This window comes from Salvelinus sp. IW2-2015, linkage group LG11 (assembly GCF_002910315.2).
Source record: "Salvelinus sp. IW2-2015 linkage group LG11, ASM291031v2, whole genome shotgun sequence".
In the NCBI taxonomy this organism is placed as follows: Eukaryota; Metazoa; Chordata; class Actinopteri; order Salmoniformes; family Salmonidae; genus Salvelinus; species Salvelinus sp. IW2-2015.
The window spans coordinates 15,108,748-15,128,799 of NC_036851.1; the positions used below are offsets into that span (position 1 = coordinate 15,108,748).

At 40.3% G+C, this 20,052-nt stretch overlaps 1 pseudogene; it reads right to left on the bottom strand.

Moving 5' to 3' along the window:
• LOC111969866 (SRSF protein kinase 3-like) overlaps positions 1-18,133 on the bottom strand; it is a 26,219-nt pseudogene extending 8,086 nt beyond the window's left edge.
• Between the last annotated feature and the right edge of the window lie 1,919 nt (positions 18,134-20,052).

The following is a 20,052-nucleotide window of genomic DNA, read 5'->3' on the forward strand; positions in this document are numbered from 1 at the left end:
AAGTAGTCACCTGAATGCATTTCAATTAACAGGTGTGCCTTAAAAGTTAAAAGTTTATTTGTGGAATTTTTTCCTTCTTAATGCGTTTGAGCCAATCAGTGGTGTTGGTGACAAGGTAGGGTTGGTATATAGAAGATAGCCCTATTTGGTGAAGAACCAAGTCCATTTTATGGCAAGAACAGCTCAAATAAGCAAAGAGAAATGACGGTCCATCATTACTTTAAGGCATGAAGGTCAGTCAATTGGGAAAATGTCAAGAACTTTGAAAGTTTCTTCAAGTGCAGTTGCAAAAACCAACCACTATGATGAAACTGGCTCTCATGAAGACCTCCACAGAAAGGAGACCCAAAGTTACCTTGCTGCAGAGGATAAGTTCATTAGATTTAGAGTTACCAGCCTCAGAAATTGCAGCCCAAATAAATGCTTCACAGAGTTCAAGTAACAGACATCTCAACATCAAACTGTTCTCAGAGGAACTGCGTGAATCAGGCCTTCGTGGTCCAAATCTGCTGCAAAGAAACCACTACTAAAGCACAACCATAACAATAAGAGACTTGCTTGGGCCAAGAAAAATGAGCAACGGACATTGTAGACAAGTGGAAATCTGTCCTTTGGTTCTGATGAGCCAAATTGGAATTTTTGATTCCAGTCTTTGTGAGACACAGAGTAGTGTGAACGGATGATCTCTGCATGTGTGTTCCCACCGTTGAAGCATGGAGGAGGTGTTATGTGGGGGTTGCTTTGCTGGTGACACTGTCAGTGATATATTGTGATGGTGTGGGGTGCTTTGCTGCTGGTGACACTGTCTTGATTTATTTTGAATTCAGGCATACTTAACTAGCATGGCTACTCAGCATTCTGCGCAGCAATACGCCATGCCATCGGGTTTGCGCTTCGTGGGACTATCACTTTGTTTTTCAACAGGCACAATGACCCCAACACACCTCCAGGCTGTGTAAGGGCTATTTGACCAATAAGGAGAGTGATGCTGCATCAGAAGACCTGGCCTCCACAATCACCCGACCTCAACCCAATTGAGATGGTTTGGGATGAGTTGGACCGCAGAGTGAAGGAAAAGCAGCCAACAAGTTCTCAGCATATGTGGGAACTCCTTCAAGACTGTGGAAAAGGATTCCAGGTGAAGCTGGTTGAGATAATGCCAAGAGTGTGCAGAGCGGTCATCAAGGTAAAGGGTGGCTACTTTGAAGAATCTCAATATAAAATATATTTTGATTTTGAATTATTTAACACTTTTTTGGTTAATACATGATTCCATATGTGTTATTCATAGTTTTGTGATCTCCTTTCACTATTATTCTACAATGTAGAAAACAGTTTTAAAAATTAAGACAAAACCCTGGAAGAGTAGGTGTGTCCAAACTTTCAGACTGTGACTTGTGATATTCATTATATACATAAATGTCTGTCAGATAGTATCTCACCACCCAGCAGGCGTTGCCTCAGATCTGCAATCTTGATGCTGATTTCATCAGCATTCTGTGGCTTCAGAAGATTCACCAACATATCTGTTTCACTGAACCTGAAACAAAATACAAGACAGATGGCGGCAGATAGATATTGTGGATGATGGATGCGCCGCCTGAAGTGCTCTGGTGTAAAATGGATGCTAGCTAGAATCCGTATGATGTATTCTAACAGAGCCACTAGGCATAGTCATTCCATGATACACTGAGCATTACAAAACATTAGAACTGACCCACGTGCGCCTTTCCGATGACATAGATAGACGCACACGTGAAGTCCATGAAAGCTATGATCCCATTAATTCGTCACCTGTGAAATCTACTTCAATCAGTGTAGATGAAGGGGGGAGAGAGTTAAGAAAGTTTATAATCCTTGAGACCATTGAGACATGGTATGTGTTTGTGGTGCCATTCAGTTGGTGGAATGGGCACTAAAACGTGGCCTTCGAGGCAGTCTTCCGTCTGTTCGAAGGTCCATGCCATTTAAGGACACCTAGTCAATTAGCCGACAACTGTGCGAAGATTGGGTCAACTGGCCGCATCCCTGTAGCACGAATCTAACCATCCGCTACGACGGCTCCATGCCTCTGACACAACGGAATTACGGGCAAGCGCTTATGAAGTCAAAGTCTGCAGACATCTAACCAGTCTAGGCTGGTCGAGACCTGCCGGCGAACTGCTTTTGACACTTAGCTCCAATAGATATAACTTATCTACCAGATACGTGCTGAAATGACTAAAAATGTGCAAATCAATAAGTTAGCTGAAACGGGACCTATCTAACATTCAACGAATATGCTTGTGACAATCGTCTGATACAGCCGGCTTCCAGTCATAGACTGACGCAATGTGTGATAGGCTGGTTGCCTCTCTGGTACTGATACATATGCAACACCTGTAAGATGATCTAGCCGGCATATGGATGCAACTATATGCTAATCGTTGCAATAGATGAAAGTTGCATCAGGTGATCTATCGTGACGATGTCGTATGACTCCTGCATGAACATCACAGCCCATTGGTGGTCCTACTCATCCATTCTGCATCTCCATGCGTGCCAGGACCTGATAAGCAATTAGGGGAATGGTGATATGGGATAAAGGGCTGGTTGATCTTGGGATACGAATGATCAACATGTAGATTTGCTCTCTACGTCAACAACCACGTGCCTGCCCTGTGGCTAGATCTGGATGTTGCTTTCCTTATATTCGCAACCGGGATGCACCTCGGGCACTCCCGACTTCCGGTCGATGAGCACAGCACAGGACTCCTTGCTTGAGAGCCCATGACTTTCACAAGCGAGTCTCTCAAGTAGTCCGCATGCAGACGTGAAAATTCTAACTGCATCGCTCTCAAATAGGTACATGTTCTTTAAATTTCAGTCGCACAGGATCCCAGTTCTGCAAGTCGGATGCATTGGTTATGAATTGATCATGAGTTGCCCTTCTTGACTGAACGTAAAGGCGTTTCCGGCATCTTGACTATGCGTCTGTAGCTCCGTGCTCGCCACAATCGGCGTCGTGAGTTATTACCCTTTCCGGTCTATGAGCACAGGCACAGACTTTGTTGGAAACTTAAAATGAGACGTCTCTCATTTTGCAGATGCAACAGTGTTAAAAAATATTTTAAACCAATCTCTGCAAATAAGGTACATTTCTTTAATATTAGTACCACAAATCCTTTTCATGCAGTGCATGCTATTTTCAATGAATTGATCAAGGTGAACAATTTCACTACAAACGCAAAGGTATATTATACATACGATGAATATAAATAGCAATTAGTAAACTGTGCATCTTCATTTCAGAAATGCTTTCATGTGCAAGTTAATGATTAATACACACTGTGTTATAACACACACACACACACACACACACACACACACACACACACCACACACACACAACACCACCACACACACACACACACACACACACACACACACCACACACACACACCACACCACACACACCACACACACACACCACACACACACACACACACACAACTGCTGTTTTAATGGTTGAATGAGTAGAAAACCTGAAACAATACTGTAAACTATTGACAACAGCCAGTTCACAGAATCAATGCTTTCCTCCAGAAGAACCTTCCTAGGGCCAAGATGCAGTGAATCAGCACACACTCACAATGCCAAGGGCCATCTTACCCAAACCCCAAGAGTCTGGAAGCCACCGTCAACTCTCCCCAACAGGTTGACACAATCTAATACCCAAATTATGATAGGAGGGGTCAGAGAGACCATCAGGTGACAGATGAAGTCATCAAAAGATTACAGAAAACTATGTTTCCCCTTTGTAGTCAATAGTTTGGTTCATGAATTTGAGACAAGACAAAGAGTTGATTGCCATACCTGCTTCTCTCTTAGACTGTATTTTTCTGGCATCAGTAGTAGATGAAGAGATCGCAAGGCACAAGAGAGCATGAAATCAAATCATAGAGAACAAAAAATAATAACATTAGTGATATTTAACTTCGACGCCTAATATTCAGCATTGTTATTGCATCTCTATCTCTCCGTAACAAATCTTTCCATTTCCCTCCATCTAAAAATAAAATAAGTTTAAAAAAGACAGAGGAATTGACTTAATGACACATGTACGCCAACTTGAATAAAGAGCAATCCTAACCTGAACAGCTTGTGGGAGCAGGAGAAACTGGCAGCTCCAGTAGTGGTGTCGGCTGCCAGCTCCTGGACGTAAACATCATCCACTCTCAAAAGGATGTTCTCTGGTTAATGTCTGTGTGGATAATCTGTGATTTAGTGTGCAAGTAATCATAGCCCTGGAGAACCTGTGAATGAGACAACTGGTGATATAGTGTGCTACATGACACCAAGGGAACACACAAGAGAGATCATCCTTTCACAAAAGCTGGTCTGGATGATAAAACGGTAGAGACAGGATTTGGAGATCACAGGGGAAAGACACCACCTGTCTGAGGATGCTCTAACGCAGGGCAGGGAAGGCCAGATGTAGTTGGATTTGGATGATCCACTTCAGCAGTTGGTGACCCCAGCACTCAAGAACCATGCAACATCTGACACATAGCTGAATTAAGAGAAACCATTTCACTCAAATTGTGCAAGTAACATACGACACATACTGTATGAGAAATAGATCATGGGTAAAATGATAACACATGGAAGACTTTTTAAAAGGATACGCTCCCATTGACACTCCAGAGACCTTGAGTCATCGATAAGTTGCACAACAGTGTCTCGTTTAGGGTCAGATGGGTCACTGTCCCTTACCTAAATGCAATTGATAACGGGACATAACTGGGGAGTAAACATGTGACTTTTCATTATCACCATTGTGCTACAAATAAAAGGCAATATTTCCTAATAAGCTTGGCTCTGGTTGATGAACAAGCAAGGTAGACTGATTAAGCCTATGTAGCAGAGACTAAAAGGTTGAACATGTGTATACAATACTAACACATTTTCAGAAGCTTGATCTCATCCAAACCAGTCTCTGTGAAGTTGGAGCACTCTTTACCACTTCAGAGCCACAAAAACGCCTCTTCCTGCATTACAAATAAAAAATGTGAATCACCTGCTTAACTGTCATAATCACAATATGAAACCGAAGGTCAATCAATAACAAAAACAATGTATCAGTAACTGTAACTATTATACTTTACTCAATGTCCCAGCCTAGCCACACAGTGGAGAAGTGCCCCATCCCAACTTCTTCACCACCTGATAACGGTCAATGAATATTGCTCCAATTTTCCACCGGGAGTATCACCTACAAGAACATTGAAACCTCTTTCCGATCAACAATAAACTGTATAAAAACTCCTACACACACATTATTGTATTGTGTTTGGTAATATTTGGCACACTGGTGAAGTACCTATACAGTATTCAGATGGATTCTCCTGTTCCTCATCATCTGACCCAAAAATCTCAGGTGAAGGGGATATGATGATAGTTGATGTAAGGGGTGTTTGGGGGTAGGGTCAACTAGTGGTTTAGGGGTCGAGGATTTGATGGTAAGAGGGATGATTTGGGGGTAAGCGGTGGGTTGGAGTTAACAGCAGGTAAAATGAGGGAAAGGGCTGATATTGCAGCAGCGATATCTAGATGAAGGCACATTGGACATTGTCAAAGACCACAATAGAACAGGGAGCCGACGCCTTCTAGCCTAGACAGCACAGCTTCATGCAAGTGTAGATTGAAGAATAATGGAGATGAAGATGGTAACACCAGAAGGCCTACGGCAAAAAAGAAAAAACAACAAAACTGTTCATTTAAACACTTTCACACTATTATAAATTGACATCCTAAGCAGTTCATACATAGGATATATGAGGTTAAATCAGGCAACACAACATGGCCAATGTACACAGGTAACTGCCAAAATAAAGGAAACACCAACATAAAGTGTTTATAGGTGTATGGGCACCACAAACCCTCGTTTAAAGTCGTGAGATCTCTTCTAGCCATGGTAGTCGAAAACAATGGGCAATGGACATTTTCACTACATTACCCTAAGCTACAAAGCAACTGATGCAGACTTTGGAACATCTACATTTTAAAAAGTCTACATATCATGTAATATAGCCTACACCTTCGCAATGAATCCATTATTTTTAGACAGGTCTAAAAACATGATATGAAGAAAATGTCATCTAATTCAGAAGAATGAATAGCATACTCTGAGTTGTCCTTTAATTAGTTCCTGATCTGGCTATGCCAAAGGCGTGTGGGCTACACTAGTTCATTTAACAGACTTGCTTAGAATTCTGTGGCATTATTTAATATTTTTTATAATATGAAGAATACAATTGAAACAAAGCTGAATAAAATAGACAGGAATTTTTCTCCAAACGATTTGAAGAGTGCACACATGCAAATATCTTGTTGAGCGGTTAACAAAGAATATGTGTACTCCTATATGCTTATTTATAGTTAATTAATGTAAACTTTAGTTGTTCTAACAAACGCTGGATATATGTTTGGATTTTTAATACATTGTAAGGCTGAATGATCGACTCTAATGATGATTTGAAAAAAGTTGCTTGAAAGGCATGGCTCTGCTTTGTTTTTTTGCGCAGTCTGACACTCTTCGTCAGTCTCTAAATTACAATTTGAGAAGCACTTGATTATGCCTCGAATTTCCCTGCGGCCCCCTTTGTGTGCGAAATGCACCCTAAAATCAGAAGCACCGGGGACGCAACTTTACGCGTCCTTATCCAATTTCGAGGTGGCATATTGAAGATATAGCCAACAGGATGAATAGGCTTAACGAACTGCAAAAAGCATAGCCTTATGATCAATCTACTATCCCCCATAGTACAAATTCTACTCTGTGGGATAAATACATATTCCGAACATATTCTGGGACAGTTGTAAACGTGATAGATCCCAAATAATATAACACTAGCATCAAAACATTTTACGCAATGAGGCTGAGCAACAGCATCAGAACTTAGCTAAAAATTTAGATAACATATTCGGCTATTTCTTCCCATTATAAGGCAGTAATGCGCACACAGCAGTAGGTATACCGCAAATGTTCCATTAGCGGGAAAGACCATTATCAAAAAGTACCATGAATGCGATTATGCATGTAAGCTTTAATTATAAAGGTGCATTTTTATGGTGAAATGATCATTCCCAACTGAAACTCAAGCGCTGCGCATAATCCGTTAGGCTCTACACCCCCTGTAAAGAGGATTAAAGTGCTTCATATTTTAAGAAGTTATTTGGCCACTTTAGTAGTGATACAAACCTTATCAAAACATATAGGCCTATGGGTTAGGCACTGAGGTGTCCGGACTCTCTGATTCGAAACAGTCACACAAAAATCTTGTCTGACATATATTAAAAATATATGTGTGAAATTACCTTTGATTTAAAATGGCAGTAAGCAAGTTTTGTTTGGCTACTAATGATCAGCAGCCCAGAGCTTGGAGAAGCCTAATAACCAGTGACTGAAGGTCAGGTGGATTTGACTGCACTTCAGGACTGGTGCACAGGTTGTGGCGGTAAGATAGCTGTCACCACAACAGCCTAGTGTGGTGAATTAACTATCTAACATTAGATATATTTCCTATTTGATTTCAATAAATCTGCAAAAAAATCTAAAAACATGTTTTCACTTGTGTAATTACGAGGTATGTTGTATAGATGCGGGTGAGATTTTATTCTTGATTCATTTGAAGATTCAAGGCGTACTGTAACGACAAGTGGAGTAAGTCAAGGGGTTATGACGACCTTGTCTGAAGGCACTGTACTTGTCACGCTCTCGACCTGTTTCTCTTATTTTTCGTACTGTGTTCATAGCGGACAATCCCAGGGGACGGGGGGACACGACCCCCCCATCCCTGGGGAAAATATATTTGTCCCCCCCATATAAATCACGTGTAAACAATAACTATGTAATTTCAATACTGATTCAATATTACCGCACAATTGAAAGCACTTGTGCTGATTATAGACACTTAATAGCCGTTTTTAAGATTTCACAAGTTGCGAAACCCCCCTAGCCTTTGCCTCACAAGAGTTTGATCCACTGCCAGTTCTTTGAGTGGCAAGTTAATAGAGGGCTCGTATCTACTGTCCGAAAGGCACTCCGTAACTGACGTGAGGGGTAATCCAGTCAATAGCGCGCCTAGGAATCGTATATATTTTTTAATGTTTGCAGGTTCACACACTAGCTGAATTGCAGAAGCTGAGCGCGCAAACTAAAGCAACATTAACTATCCAAGCTAGGCTAGCTAGCTATTCCATCTTACTTTTGGCGGTCGCAAAAGTTGGAATATTTTGCTATCGTCAAGTATTCCAAGATTAGCATCGCAGCTTGAGTGCTTCAAAGTCCCCTGTTTGATAGGTTAGCGATAAAACTAAGTCAAACTGAACAGAACTACATCTCTATACCATTGTTCTAAATATTTAATGGTCTCGTTGCAAAAGGCTAAATGTTCGCTATGTGAATTTTTTTATTTTATTTTCACTGTTAACGCAGGTAGCCAAAGGCAAATTATAGCAAACACCACAGAAAACACGACATTGGTGCTCCGCTAGGCTTTGCACACGATTCAGCTATTTGGAAGCCTGCCAATCAAACAAACTATATTGTTCACAAATTTCAAACTGATACCGTGCAGGCATGCTGTTGTGTTAAAATGTGTCGTGTGCAAGCAGGACCCCGGATCAGCCAGCCAGCCAAGCGTGAAAAATGTCAGAAAAAACTAAAAAGACGACATCAGAGGATTTTTCAGTACAACCAAAAACGCAAAGTAAGAACTTAGTAGCCTAATATCGCAAAGACCAGTTGATTAAAATGTTCAAAAAAGAAAGAGAAGGGAAATGCAATGGCAAATATTTCACAATGAATGTCATTAGGCAGAGCAGGCAACAGATGCACACCAGACGCAGAGCTGGGACAGATATGCAGGGACAGACTGGCAGACAGGAGTCTCAGTAAGTTTGTTGAGGTCTTTGTTGGCAACATTACTGAAAGTCCCTCAATTTTTTTGATTTGTAAAAATAGGGACATAATTGGAAATGCCATGAATGACCCCACCTCTCAATTAAACTGAGTGACTGAACCAAGATTCCTGTTTAAAGGCAATCGTTATTGCTGTTTGATTATTGTTAGTTTTGGTAACCGGGTACCGTAGGAGCTACAGCAAACACCTACTTTCTTTTCTAAGGAGACAGACTGACGTCAGTCGCAGCGGTGGTGAAAGGTGTGAAGAGAGCAAGGAGAGAGACCTCTCAGAGACAGATGTCACAGCCGGCAGGGACCACCGGTGTCACCCTTGTTGCCAGCAGCACCAGACTTAGGGACAGTGCACAGCATCGTTCAGTTACCTCACCGTGATGACACAAACCATCATCAGCCACCACCCACAATTATAGAACCGCAAACTTTCCAGAAGAGAGACACTGCACTGATAAGGAACACTTGCTCACTGAAACTATGATATTAGTATATTCATAATCGATATTAACAGGTGGACAACACCTTCAGTTACTACTGGTAACCTAAAATGATCAGTAGAGTGATTATGGCTCCCTCAATACTACATATTAACATACTACAACATAGTCTTGTCACAGCACTACTTTTGTGTCACCCCTCAGAATTGCTCCTGAGAAAATTTCATGTAACTTGTCCCCCAAGGTTGATATCAATTTTGCCCCCTGATGTGTTTACTTGGCTCAGCGCGTAGTTGGGTCGGGCATTCCTATGTTATGTGTTTCTATGGTTCGGTCTTAAATGGGTTGCTGATATGCTCTCAATTGAGAGGCAGGTGTTTGACATTTCCTCTGAGTTGAGAACCATATTAGGTAGGATGTTCTCACTTTTGTTTGTGAGTGATGTCTGTCCCGTGTCTGTCTTTGTCGCGCTACACGGACTGTTCGTTGTGTAGTCGTCCTGTTCTGCGTGTTTATGTAAGTTTTCCACTCTTAGTCTGTTACCGTACGTTGCTTTGTTTCTGTAATATTCACACAGTGTATTTCGTTGTTTTCCGCCCTTTTACTCTAATAAATTCATCTATGCTCCTCCATACCACGCTCCCACTTTGGTCCACCCTACTTCCTCCTCTTCAGCGCAAAGAGGAAGAGAGAAGACGTCTACCAGACTCCTATTCCCATTACTGGAAGTATTTCTTCTATTTGGCCACTTACCTGCCATCTACAAAAGGTAAAGCCCCCTATTCAATTCTCAACATGTAGTACACATCATCTATCATTCGCTAGATACTGTCTGCAATTACATTTTCAGTCATGATACTGTGAAGAACATATTTTAGCGTGCGCGTTTCGATCGAATGGCCTTGTCAACTCTAAATACCTCTCAAAGCTGGCCTTACTAGTTCACGCGGTGCCTCGCTCTCTAGCAGCCTCCTTCTTTACAACCACTGTCCACAACTATAGCTAATAGGCCGCCTCTGTGCAAGCAATTCTCCTCAGTCACGTCATGAAGGTTTCAAACACAACCCTCCCAGTCCTTGATCGTGCGTAAGATTCAGATGCAGATTACGCAAACCTTCCTCTAAAACTATCCTCATCTATTTTTAAATGTACCACAAAGTTACATTTGGTGTAACTGATTTACTAAATAAACTAGGCAAAACGGAACATTAGCCGTGCGTAATAATAGTCGTTAGATTCCTGAGTCTTCGACAACAATTGTTATTTGTGCACGTTTTCATGCTTTGAGCTGATATCAGCGAACCACGTTCAAGTTCATGCAGTTAATCTTCTGGCCTGGCCTCCACAATCACCCGACCTCAACCCAATTGAGATGGTTTGGGATGAGTTGGACCGCAGAGTGAAGGAAAAGCAGCCAACAAGTTCTCAGCATATGTGGGAACTCCTTCAAGACTGTTGGAAAAGGATTCCAGGTGAAGCTGGTTGAGATAATGCCAAGAGTGTGCAGAGCTGTCATCAAGGRAAAGGGTGGCTACTTTGAAGAATCTCAAATATAAAATATATTTTGATTTTGAATTATTTAACACTTTTTTGGTTAATACATGATTCCATATGTGTTATTTCATAGTTTTGATGTCTTCACTATTATTCTACAATGTAGAAAARAGTTTTAAAAAATTAAGAAAAACCCTGGAAWGAGTAGGTGTGTCCAAACTTTCGACTGGTACTGTATTCATTCATATACATAATGTCTGTCAGATAGTATCTCACCACCCAGCAGGCGTTGCCCAGATCTGCAATCTTGATGCTGATTTCATCAGCATTCTGTGGCTTCAGAAGATTCACCAACATATCTGTTTCACTGAACCCTGAAACAAAATACAAGACAGATGGCGCAGATAGATATTYTGGATGATGGATGCGCCGTGAGTGCTCTGGTGTAAAATGGATGCTATGTATGATGTATTACAACATAAATATCATTCATATACACTGAGCATACAAAACATTAGGAACACCTGCTCTTTCCATGACATAGATAGACTGACCAGGTGAATCCATGTGAAAGCTATGATCCCTTATTAATGTCACCTGTGAAATCTACTTCAATCAGTGTAGATGAAGGGGYGGAGAGAGGTTAAAGAAAGATTTATAATCCTTGAGACCATTGAGACATGGATTGTGTTTGTGTGCCATTCAGTTGGTGAATGGGCAAAAACGTGCTCAAGTTTCCCTGTGTGTATCAAGAATGGTCCACCACCCAAAGGACAGCCAGCCAACTTGACACAACTGTGGGAAGCATTGGAGTCAACATGGGCCAGCATCCCTGTGAAATGCTTGAAAKCCTTGTAGAGTCCATGCCCCAAAGAATTAAGGCTGTTATGAGGGCAAAAGTCGTTGCAACTCAATATTAGGAAGGTGTTCCTAATGTTTTGTACACTTAGTATAATTAAACTTAATCATCCGCATATGCATGAAATACTATAATGCAAATCATGAAAGTTCAATTGAAACACTGGACAGGTATTCTGACATATACTACACGGAAATATGRTGTGACAATATACTCTATACAGCCGGCTCCAGATCAAGACTGACCATGTGATGATGATYAGGGCTGGTTGTCTCTCTGGGTAGAATGATGCAACACTGTAGATTGTCTAGAGCAGTGAGACATTGTAGTCAATGATGGTGCATCTTCTATRGGTGACGAGACTGACTCCTTGCTGTCAGAGCCCATTGCTTCTTCATGCAGCAGGTTCCGTCTCCAAGTAGTACGCACAGGACCTGAAGGCTTAGGGGGAGAGGTGGAATTGGGAGTGCTACAGGGAGTGGTGATATTGGAGAATGACACATGAGGTTTTGCCCTCTTCTGACGGTCAACTAAAGTGTCCTCGCCCTGCTGCGGCTGTTGATGTTTGTTCTCCTTTCTCGACAACCTGGCCCTCGGGATCCTGGAAACCTTRCCGGTCTATGAGCACAGGCACAGGACTTTGTTGGGAAACTTAAAATGAGACGTCTCTCATTTTGCAGCATGCAACAGTGTTAAAAATATTTTAAACCAATCTCTGCAAATAAGGTACATTTCTTTAAATATTAGTACCACAAATCCCTTTTTCATGCAGTGCATGCTAATTTTCAATGAATTGATCAAGGTGAACAATTTCACTACAAACGCAAAGGTATAGTTATACATACAGAATGAATATAAATAGCAATTAGTAAACTGTGCATCTTCATTCAGAAATGCTGTTCATGTGCAAGTTAATGATTAATACACACTTGTTATCACACACACCCACACAACACCACACACACACACACACACACACCACACACACACACACACACACACCACACACACACACACACACACACACACACACACACACAACACACACCACACACACACACACCACCACACACACACACACACACACAACTGCTGTTTTAAATGGTTGAATGAGTAGAAAACCTGAAACAATACTGTAACTATTGACAACAGCCAGATTCACAGATCAATGCTTTCCTCCAGAAGAACCTTCCTAGGGCCAAGATGCAGTGAATCAGCACACACTCACAATGCCAAGGCCATCTTACCCAAACCCCAAGAGTCTGGAAAGCCACAGTCAACTTCCCCAACAGGTTTGACACAATCTAATACCCAAATTATGATAGGAGGGGTCAGAGAGACATAGGTGACAGATGAGGTCATCAAAAGATTACCAGAAACTGTTTCCCCCTTTGTAGCAATATGGTTGGTTCATGATTTGAGACAAGACAAAGAGTTGATTGCCATACCTGCTTCTCTCTTAGACTGGTATTTTCTGGCATCAGTAGTAGATGAAGAGATCAGCAAGGCACAAGAGAGCATGAAATCAAATCATAGAGAACAAAAATAATAACATTAGGTAATATTATACTTCGACGCCTAATATTCAGCATTGTTATTGCATCTCTATCTCTCCGTAACAAATCTTTTCCATTTCCCTCCATCTAAAAATAAAATAAGTTTAAAAAAGACAGAGGGAATTGTACTTAATGACACATGTARGCCAACTTGGAATAAAGAGCAATCCTAACCTGAACAGCTTGTGGGAGCAGGAGAAACTGGCAGCTCCTGTAGGTTGGTGTCGGCTGCCAGCTCCTGGACGTAAACATCATCCACTCTCAAAAGGATGTTCTCTGGCTTAATGTCTGTGTGGATAATCTTGCATTTAGTGTGCAAGTAATCTAAGCCCTGGAGAACCTGTGATATGAGACAACAYTGGTGATATAGTGTGGCTACATGACACCAGGGAACACACAAAGGAGATCATCCTTTCACAAAAGCTGGTCTGGATGATAAAACGGTAGAGACAGGATTTGGAGATCACAGGGGAAAGACACCACCTGTCTGAGGATGCTCTTAACGCAGGGCAGGGGAAGGCCAGTGTAGTTGGATTTGATGATCCACTTCAGCAGTTGGTGACCCAGCACTTCAAGAACCATGCATACATCTGACACATAGCTGAATTAAGGAGAAACCATTTCACTCAAATGTGCAAGTTAACATACGACACATACTGTATGAGAAATAGATCATGGGTAAAATGATAACACGTGGATGACTTTTAAAAGGATACGCTCCCCATTGACTCCAGAGACCTTGAAGTCATCGATAAGTTGCACAACAGTGTCTCGTTTAGGGTCAGATGGGTCACTGTCCCTTACCTAAATGCAATTGATAACGGGACATAACTGGGGAGTAAACATGTGACTTTTCATTATCACCATTGTGCTACAAATAAAAGGCAATATTTCCTAATAAGCTTGGCTCTGGTTGATGAACAAGCAAGGTAGACTGATTAAGCCTATGTAGCAGAGAATAAAAGGTTGAACATGGGTATACAATACTAACACATTTCAGAAGCTTGATCTCATCCAAACCAGTCTCTGTGAAGGTTGGAGCACTCTTTACCACCTTCAGAGCCACAAAACGCCTCTTCCTGCTCATACAAATAAAAAATGTGAATCACCTGCTTTAACTGTCATAATCACAATATGAAACCGAAGGTCAATCAATAACAAAAACAATGTTATCAGTATACTGTAACTATTATACTTACTCAATGTCCCAGCCTAGCCACACAGTGGAGAAGTGGCCCCATCCCAACTTCTTCACCACCTGYTAACGGTCAATGAATATTGCTCCAATTTCCACCGGGTAGTATCCACCTACAATGAACATTGAAACCTCTTTCCGATCAACAATAAACTGTATAAAAACTCCTACCACACATTATTGTATTGTTGTTTGGTGATATTTGGCACACTGGTGAAGTACCTATACAGTATTCAGATGGATTCTCCTGTTCCTCATCATCTGACCCAAAAATCTCAGGTGAAGGGGGATATGATGATAGTTTGATGGTAAGGGGTGGTTTGGGGGTAGGGTCAACTAGTGGTTTAGGGGTCAGGGATTTGAMGGTAAGGGATGATTTGGGGGTAAGCGGTGGGTTGGAGTTAACAGCAGGTAAACTGAGGGAAAGGGCTGATATTGCAGCAGCATATCTAGATGAAGGCACATTGGACATTGTCAAAGGACACAATAGAACAGGGAGCCGACGCCTTCTAGCCTAGACAGCACAGSTCATGCAAGTGTAGGATTGAAGATAATGGAGATGAAGATGGTACACGCAGAAGGCCTACGGCAAAAAGAAAAACAGACAAACTGTTCATTAAACACTTTCACACTATTATAAATTGACATCCTAAGCATTCATACATAGGATATATGAGGTTAAATCAGGCAACACAACATGGCCAATGTACAGGTAACTGCCAAAATAAAGGAAACACCAACATAAAGTGTRTTAATAGGGTGTTGGGCRACCACAAACCCCTCTTTTAAAGTCGTGAGATCTCTTCTAGCCATGGTAGTCAAAACAATGGGCAAATGGACATTTTCATACATTACCCTAAGCCTACAAGCAACTGATGCAGACRTTTGGAACATCTACATTTTAAAAAGTCTAATAAATCCATGTAATATAGCCTACACCTTCGCAATGAATCCATTATTTATTTTAGACAGGTCTAAAGAAACATGYTATGAAGAAAATGTCATCWATTTCAGAAGAATGAATAGCATACTCTGAGTTGTCCTTAATTAGTTCCTGATCTGGCTATGCCAAATGGCTGTGGGCTACACTAGTTCATTTAACAGACTTGCTTAGAATTCTGTGGCATTATTTAATATTWTTTTATAATATGAAGAATACAATTGAACAAAGCTGAATAAAATAGACAGGATATTTTCTCCAAACGATTTGAGGGAGTGCACACATGCAAATATTCTGTTGAGCGGTTAACAAAGAAATATGTACTCCTATATGCTTATTTATAGTTATTAATGTAACTTTAGTTGTTCTACAAACGCTGGGATATATGTTTGGATTTTTAATACATTGTAAGGCTGAATGATGCGACTCTAATGATGATTTGAAAAAAGTTGCTTGAAAGGCATGKGCTCTGCTTTGTTTTTTGCGCAGTCTGTACACTCTTCGTCAGTCTCTAAATTACAATTTGAGAAGCACTTGATTATGCCTCGAATTTCCCTGCGGCCTCCCCTTTGTGTGGCGATAATGCACCCTAAAATCAGAAGCACCGGGGACGCAACTTTACGCGTCCTTATCCAATTTCGAGGTGCATATTGAAGATATAGCCAACAGGATGAATAGGCTTAACGAACTGCAAAAGCACTAGCCTATGTCAATCTACTATCCCCCATAGTACAAATTCTACTCTGTGGGATAAATACATATTCCAAACATATTCTGGGACAGTTGTAAGACGTGATAGATCCCAAATTAATATAACCACTAGCATCAAAAAAAACTTTTTTACGCAATGAGGCTGACGCAACAGATCAGAACATTTAGCTAAAAATTTAGATAAACTATTCGGCTATTTCTTCCCATTATAAGTGCAGTAATGCGCACACAGCAGTAGGTTATACGCGCAAATGTTCCATTAGCGGGGAAAGACCATTATCAAAAGTTACCATGAATGCGATTATGCATGTAARGCTTTAATTATAAAGGTGCATTTTTATGGTGAAAATGATCATTCCCAAACTTGAAACTCAAGCGCTGCATACAGTATGTATGCCCGTTAGGCTCTACACCCCTTGTAAAGAGGATTAATGTGCTTCATTTTAAGAAGTTATTTGGCCACTTTAGTAGTGATACAAACCTTATCAAAACATATAGGCCTATGGGTTAGGCTACATGAGGTGTCCGACTCTGATTCGAAACAGTCACACAAAAATCTTGTCTTGACATATATTAAATAATATATGTGTGAAATTACCTTTGATTTAGAAAGGCAGTAAGCAAGTTTGTTTGGCTACTAATGATCAGCAGCAMCAGAGCTTGGAGAAGCCTAATAACAGTGACTGAAAGGTCASGTGGAATTTGACTGCCTTCATGACTGGTGGCACAAGGTGTGGCYGTAATATGGTCACCACAACAGCCCTAGGTGTGAATAACTATGTKAATTAGATATTTCCTTTTGATTTTCAATAAATCTGCAAAAAAAGTCTAAAAACATGTTTTCACTTTGTAATTACGAGGTATTGTGTATAGATGGGTGAGATTTTTATTTTATTCATTTTGAATTCAGGCTGTATGTAACACAATGTGGAGTAAGTCAAGGGGTATGAATACTTTCTGAAGGCACTGTACTTCGTATTCCTCATTTACTGAAGTATTTCCTTTATTTTGGCACTTACCTGCATCTACAAAAGAGTAAAGCCTATTCAAATTCTACATTTAGTAAATATTATCATTCTAGATACTGTCTGCAATTACATTTTCAGGGTCCAGTGAATGTGCAAGAGACAGTTTATTTTTAGCTGGGTTTCGATGAATGGCTTGTCAACTTAAATAGCTCTTCAAAGCTGGCCTTTAACTATTGACTGGGTGCATGCTCTCTAGCAGAGTCCTTCTTGTAAACATGTCACAACTATAGCTAGATAGGGCCGTCTGTCAAGTKATTCTCTCAGTCAAGTCATGAAGGTGTCAAACACAACCTCCAGTTTGAGTTGTTTGGTAAGACTTCAGCACTGCCAAGTACAGCAAACCTGTCCTCTAAATATATATATATTTTTTAAATGTAACAGATGATTTACATTTGTGTAACTGATTTATAAAAGTAACTATCTAAGGCAAAACGGAAATTAGCGTGCTAATAATAGTCGTTAGATTGCCTGAGTCTGTTCTCGACAAAAGTTGTTTATTTGTTGCAGTTTGTCATTGCTTTGAAGCTGATATCAGCGAACAACTTCAAGTTCATGCAGTTATTACAAGGTGACATATTAAATAACAATTGGTTCTAAACATTATTACACTCTGTAACAGTGAAATTATTTTTTTTATATTTACCCAAATACTTACATATAATAGTGAAAAACGGTGTCCTCCGATTTCTCTGGCAGCTGAGGGACCGTTCTTTCCTCGTCAATGTTTACTCAGCGTGCGTGCCTGCCTGCCCATAAGCACAGCACATGTTCTGAAAATGACATGCGCTGAGCTGTGCTGGTGGCTGGCAGGACACTGGTTTCCACTTTCCACTAGAATCAGTGGTATTCAACTGGGTCTCCGCTGTAGTGGGTTTCAGTGTTTTTATGAATATCGCTAGAAACAACAGAATACATTCATTTGGAATTACAAACAAGTGCATGTGCCGCTGCCTGCTGGTAAGCTTTCTTAACCTTGGACATACATTTTTGCCAACACATGGCTGACCTTTGTTTAACCAGCTAAACAGCTGCTCTTAGTGAAAATGTGTTTGGAGTTACCTTTCTAGCTAATAGGCTATGTTAGAGTGTACACCTCCGCTTTCAATTATAATGTGGGGTGGTTAAAATAATGAAAAACTGTCTACCAAATCAATTCATTTTAAAATGTGGATTACTTCTCCTTCCCATTATCATTCACCTGATGAGAAAACATATGATAGGGTCGCTGGTTTGCCTGGGAGGGGTTCCCTGGGCAAGATTTGTTTTCCCTGGGCAAGACCCCTGCACTAGATAACACAGCCACACAGTCAAAATTAGCTATATTATAAAGATTCATGCTTTTTGGTCTTAATTTAAGGTCAGGGTTAGGCATAAGGTTAGCAGTGTGTTAAAAGTTAGGGTTAAGGTTAGGTTTAACATTTTAACTCACTCACGCGCTCTTTCCCCACTCACAAACTCCCTCCAGGGGTGGAAAGAGTACTGAAATATCCTATTCAAGTACTGTTACTTTAATAACATTTTACTCAAGTAGAAGTAAAATTACTCAGAAAAGCTATTCAATTTTAGTAACAAGAGTATTTGCAATTAGTTACTTTGCACCTCTGGAAAAAAGTAATCTGTCAAATTGTGTCATTCTTCAAGCAAAGCCATTAGAATTAGGATAATAAGGATGAACTGATGATACATGTTGTATTTAACTGAGGCAAATCACTCACAGTCATTACATTGTACATACATGAAAATCAATATACTGTAGTTTTCTTTTTGAATGATTCCATTTCAACATGTTTAATTAATCATGATTACACTTTATTAAAAAAAGATCAATGAATGTACCCCATCCTCCTCACACAGAAAATGTAKAGTATGTCTCACCCCTTTGAAATATGGTCATAGCGTAATGGGATGAAAAAAATATGTCTCAACTCATTCCAGTCAATCAATAGAACTCATTTGTGGCATTACTCCAAAAWTCGAAAACGAATACATTTGTAAATGTCAATTAACACCACACTTATCTTGCTGGTGCTGAGAATTGTATGGGCTTTATGACAGAAGTGTATTTCACAAAAAGATACAAAATATTATAAGTTCATAAATATACAATATATATTCTGGATAAATTTGCTTAGAGCTAAGTGTATATTAATTTGTGTTRTACAGACATAAGTTACATCACCTGATAAAATACATTTACGACCCCCAATGCACAGCAGTTTGGTCATCAGTTTCAGGTTTAGACTAGCTGGAAGAATTTCACACAKTAACTATTGAATGGAAAAACAGCAACACTTAAAACCATATAACATTCCACTAAAGGTACTTGWGAGAAAAGGAATATTTTCAGCTGTAAAACATGCCAATAGATGAAAAYCCATGGCATTCATGAGTCTATTATCCTCAGTTAAAATGAAAGATCKTTATTAGCTACGTACATACTTTTTTGTTTTCAGATGACAGTTTGCACCGTAATGATCAATAAAGAAATACACGTACACTTTCAATATTATTCCAGAGGTATTCCTTTCCTACCATTAATTTTTGTTAATTATGCACTTTTATAATGGTATAATCATGAACCTATGATACACAAGAACAGACAAGCACATACATTATAATTACAAAAGTATGTGGACACCCCTTCAAATTAYCYGATTCTGCTATTTCAGCCACAACTATTACTGACAGGTGTATAAAATCGAGCACACAGTCATGCAATCTCCATTGACAAACATTGGCAGTAGAATGGCCTTAATGAAGAGCTCAGTGACTTTTAACGAGGCAKCGTCATAGGATCCCACCTTTCCAACAAGTCAGTTAATCAAATTTCTGCCCTGCTAGAGCTGCCCCGGTCAACTGCAAGTGCTGTT